The following is a 5321-nucleotide window of genomic DNA, read 5'->3' as shown; positions in this document are numbered from 1 at the left end:
TCGTTATGTGTGATTTCCATTTGCTTCCCCAGCAGCTCCCCAGGCACAGCAGATAACGGGTCCCTCTCAGCACAAGCGCCGAGAAGCCCACAGCCAATTACCAGGTGAAATGCACTGAATGAAGTGACATTTAGTGAAGTCACTTCCTGGGTGGGAAGTGCTTTTTGGCACTGAGATCAGGGGGACATGGCACTGAAGGAGTTACACGTGCCAGCAAACAGAGACTCAGAACTCAGTTTTGGGTTTGACTTAAAAGCAGCTGGTTTTGCCCCAGGGTGTATAGCTGGCAGTGAACAAACCGGAGGGTGTTTTCACCCAGTCCAGTGTGGTCCAGCCCCACCAGCAAAATGCACAGTGAGAGTTCCCCAGGCAACACCCCGACTGCAACCACCCCTGCAAAGACCCCCCAAGGACCCAGGGGTTAATCATCCTCTTGCAAAACATCAGAGACCACTAAGATGGGCACCACAGGGGCAGACAGTGCCATGGAGCAACAAGGAGCCGCATGCTCATCCCACTATGGAAATACACTGCCAGATGCCCTGCCTTGGTCCTTGCTGCCTGCTTTGCTCTGCCAACCCCATTACTGTGTGGTAAAGTGGTGACTGTGGGGCAGTGGGGGGTCCCTGGACCAGCCCCACTTATTTGTGCAGGGAGGGATGGGGGTGGCAGAATGTGGCCTTTTCCCACCCGGGTCCAACACATGAGTGGGGGTTTGGCGGTGTTTCCCTGCAGCCCCTTGCCTGCAGCCAATGGACGAGGGTTCCTGCCAGCACTATGCCCTGCTCTGGTATTACCATGCAGAGGCAGACACCTGCCGACCCTTCATCTTTGGGGGGTGCCGAGGAAACAGCAACCGCTTTGAAACCAAGTGGAAATGTGAGCGGCGGTGCAAAACCTCAGCAGGTAAGGCAGCTCCTGAGCCCTCCAGGCCTCCTCTTCCTCCAGCCAGGAGTGAGGTCAAAACAGGAAAACCTATCCACCACCTGCCTACGGTGGCACATTGCCTTATGGTGCCCCACCAGAACCAAGACAGGACTTGGAGGAGTGCCTCTAGTTTGCAAGGTCTCATTCCCCTCCCACTCCCAGCTCACTTTGGTCCCCTCCAGCCCCTCCTAGGAGCTCCTGGACATCTCATCCCTCAGGCCACATCCACTGATGGGATGTGGGTGGACTTGTGGGTGATGAGACGTGTCCACCTGGGCATCAGCACTGGGTTCTGATACTTTGCACTCCTCAAACTCAGTCACCTTGTGTCTTCTGAGAGCTGAGGTTTGCAGGACTTCGGGGCCTAGTGCCCTCTGAACCTTCAGCTGCTTCATCCAAGCACCTCTGGCATCTCCAGCCATCAAGGACTCCAGGCAGAGCCTGAAGCTGGTGGAGCTGCCCTAATCTGGGCAGTCCCAAACATCCCTGCATTGAAGTAGCACCTCATTCAGGGGTTCAAAGGGGAAAACTCACTCCTGGAAGCCCAGATGGGCTCCCCTTGCCAGATCTAGTGTTGGTGGGGTCAGCCTGCATTGCTCTTCCTCATCACCAGGCATGTGGTAGCTCACCACAGGGGAAATGTGTTCCTGCCAGCCCCTACTGCCAAGCAGTACATGAGCAGTGGCTGAAACCAGCCTTCCTAGAAAGATGCTCCTCTCTCAGACTTCCTTCTGTCTGGAGACAATCTCTCTGGGCATCAGGAGAAATGATTCTCCACAATACATTAAAAAAAAAACAAAACAAAACCTCCAGTGAGGTTCACCTTCTCTGTTTTTGAAGGCATGTTAAAAAGAGAAAGACATTAAAGGGAGAGATCTGTAATTTCAGGTGCATTTCAGAGTTTTCAGGTGGTCTGTGTTTTGTTGGTTGTTTTTGAGATGATCACCTATTATGCATAATCAATAGCATTGCACAGGCTGTTATCATCCACTTGAATCTTTCTGATACGCAATGGACTTTCACATCCTGGCCTTCCTATTCTGCAAGGAAGAAGGCAGTGCAAATACTTACTGCTCTAAGTCCGGTTTAAGACAGGCAATGCCATCCTTGGAGAGCTGAAGCGCTCTCTGGGGAGAAGCAGTACACACTGCCTGGCCAGGAAGGAAGGATTTGCTGCCCCAGTGCAGCCAGCCCAAACTGGGTGCCCTTTCGGGTCCCCCTGTGCTGCAAGAGTCAGCATCTCTCCTTGGGCTCCGTGGGGAGCTCATCTTTGCTTGTTGACCATAAGGACTGTCAAGGTAGACCCGTTGACCCATTTAGCCTGGCCAGTGCCCACGATTTGTGGCCTGCTTCTTTGCAATGTACCGCATGAGGGGAAGCCACTCTCAGTGCTTTAAATCCAGGCACCAGGTAGCAAATGAACCTCTTCCTGGCCAACACCTTACCCCAGGGCATAAGCATTAAGAGACAGTGTAGGCTTCACCAAGGAGCTGTAGATACCTCCAGCACTGTGTCTGCACTCCCTTTCTGGGGAGAACCAGCCACTGGGGCGTAAGAGTCATCCAAACCCAAGCCAGGTCCATGGGTCCTGTATGTGCCCATTTCTCCTGACTGACCCCAAATAGTGCCAGGAGCTGGCCCAGACAGAGACATTTGCTTTACAGATGTCTGACATGTTGTGACATGACCTGTCATAGCCAATCCCATAGTGTCAGGGACGTCCCCACTCATTGTGAGCATGGGAGGTCCAAGAGGGAGCCCAAGCTGCAGCCAATCTCCAACGTCCCCTTTGTCTTCTCTTTCCTCACTTGTGAAAACCAGTCAGAGGGAGGTGATCAGCTGCAATTGCCTTGTTTAAACCAAAGAGAAATGGAGCTGTGAGAAGTCTCTCCAGGACACCTCGGAGACTGGGAGAGCAAGACAACCCATTTAACGTGAAGAGGCAAGGGATGCTTGAAAAAAAATGTTGGAAAACTGTAATTATGAGCAGGAAATAAAGTGGTATGAGGAGAGAGAGACATCTGATTGCTCAGAAAAGCCGAAATGTCCAGAGGCTCAGGACTGCACCACTCACCCTGCAGAACTACTGTGCAAAACCAGGTAACACATACGCCTGGGTTTATTTTTGTAAAATAAAAGTGTGTTAATGCTGTTGTGTATAATTCTAGTTCATAATTCACCTGGAAGCAGTAACTCTTTGAGAAAGGCAGAGAGAAAAAATTATAGAAATAGAAATAGGAATTTCTATTTCCCCATGTTGGACCGGGTGGGCAGGTTGAGCCCCATCCCATGGCCTCTCAGCTTGACCTTAAACCCTCCATGGCCTTTAGCAAGTCCCACCTTCTCCTTCACTTGACCATTCCTTGGGAAGATCCCAAACTGTACAGTAAGAAGAAAACAGGGTTCAAAACCAGGCTTCTCCCTGCAAAATGCCACCCCCAGGTCCTCAAGGTGTTTGGAGCTGCTGCCCGGAGAGGTGTGGAAATCCAGCAAGTTGGAGGCTAAGCCTCTGCATTTTGGTGGGCACATGGACCCAGCTGAGGAGTCCTATCCAACAGCATCTCCTCCAAGTGCACACTATGGCACAACATGCCAGCCCCTGGGAAGGGTCACAGCACTCCGATGGCATGGAATTCTCTCCTGGCTTTTGAAATTTTTACAGTTTGCCGAAGAAAGAGCAGAAGAAAAATGCTGTGCCTTTCCCATGAGCAAGGAAAATTGCTGTCGAGTTGCTACCAGGTAGGAAACCTGGAGTCTAAAAATGACACCTCTGAGATGTGGTATGGGCCAGCTGACCGTGTCATTGCTGCTTATGTTATCGGCTTGGTGGGACTCTCCCCAGTATTTTGGTGCTAGCATTTTGGCCTCCGAGTCCTTTGTCTGGGGAGCCCTGCTGTGCCCTGGCAAGGTGAGCATCCATGGGTGCAAGCTGCAATTCCTCTCACCATAACAGGCCCCCAGCAGACATGCCCAGGATTTCTGTGAACAATAATTCTTATGTCCCATATAAACAAAAAAATATTTTCATTGAAGAATGTACATTGCATTGCATCTTCAAGGATTGCACTGGAACTGCCTTTCCTCCCCCAGACACCCTTGGTTGGGAACATAATGGCTAAATGAGGATTCATGGTGGAATGGGATTGCTGGGGACATGGTTAGGAAATCAGTGGGTTTTATTAAAAATTTTCTGCACAATTTGCCAAGGCTGAACTCAGATTTCCCTGGTTTCTGAGTCGCCTCATTGCTACTGGTAGCATAGGTAGAAGGATTCCCCTTACCCACAGTGTCCCAGGAACCGAGGAAAGACAAGCAGAGCTTTCTGGGATCTTTTTTACTTAAAAAAAATAAAATAAAATAAATAGAATTTGGTATATGTTGACAACGATACAAGTGCCATTTTCAGACTGACATCTGCAGGCTCTCGTCTTGAAATGATGTTCTGTATCAAAATGTACTTTGGCAAGAAAAATATTCCCTCAGAAAAGAAATAAGATGTTCCCAGCTGAGCAAAGCAATGGGCTCAGTGTCACCCAAAAGAAAGCATTTCCGCACTTCCAGGTAAGGCCACGGCATCGAGAAACAGATGTTTTTCTGAGAAATTTCACATTTCCCCGGCATCTCAGTGATAAGGGACACTTCACGAGGAAGGCTGCATGATACTGATGTCTGCAGAGCCCTGGCTGGACTGGGGAGCTCGCAGGGTGCCTGGCTGTGCAGGTGTTGCAGCTGCTGACCCTAGAAGACACAGAGTGACATGAACTCCAGCTCCTGCATCAGCCCAGGGATGTTGAGACCATCCGGGTAAGCAAAGCATTTGCAACCACCAGGAAAAAAAAACTTTGTTGCTAAATTGCATTGACAAAAATAATCCTTGTGCACAAGAAAAGGGAGCCCTAATGTAGCGCCAAGACCCACAAGTTCAAGTTCATTTGTCACCCTAGTATGAAAATCTTTATTTAGGTGGGACCTTGCCAAGGGTACAAGTTGCTGAACACCCAAATTGTGCAGAGGAAACAGCATTTTGGAGCCTTGAAAGCGGGGGGAAGGAACTTAGCCATATGAAAGGCTGGGGATGCACTTCCAGAGAGGTTCCCTCACATTGATTTGATTTGGGATATCTGTGCTTGCAAACCCCTGTGCTCCAAACAGTCCTTTCTGATGCAAACTAGCCCATGGCTGGACTGAAGCAAAATTATCTGTATGGGTAAAAGGGGACACATTGTAAACACAGAGTTAAGAAATGACCAATAGCCCAATTAACATTTTAACAGTGTCATAGTTCTCACTATTTAATTAATACAGGAAAAGCTCATTAATAATATTTATTATTGTAAGAAAGAAAACCTTGGCATCTCCCTTTTCTCTGGTGTGGTGCTCACCCTGCATGTATC

At 49.4% G+C, this 5321-nt stretch overlaps 1 long non-coding RNA gene across 1 annotated transcript; it reads left to right on the top strand.

The window, feature by feature from the left end:
• The first annotated feature begins 251 nt into the window (after positions 1 to 251).
• Positions 252 to 2911, top strand: LOC130143358 (uncharacterized). Its single transcript, XR_008819722.1, has 2 exons — positions 252 to 906; positions 2749 to 2911. It is a non-coding gene; the product is annotated as an uncharacterized LOC130143358 (long non-coding RNA).
• The last annotated feature ends 2410 nt before the right edge of the window (positions 2912 to 5321 follow it).

Source organism: Falco biarmicus, unplaced genomic scaffold, assembly GCF_023638135.1.
Source record: "Falco biarmicus isolate bFalBia1 unplaced genomic scaffold, bFalBia1.pri scaffold_27, whole genome shotgun sequence".
Lineage (NCBI taxonomy): Eukaryota > Metazoa > Chordata > Aves > Falconiformes > Falconidae > Falco > Falco biarmicus.
Note: the sequence above shows the minus strand (reverse complement) of the source record. Positions and strands in the feature narration are given on the sequence as shown.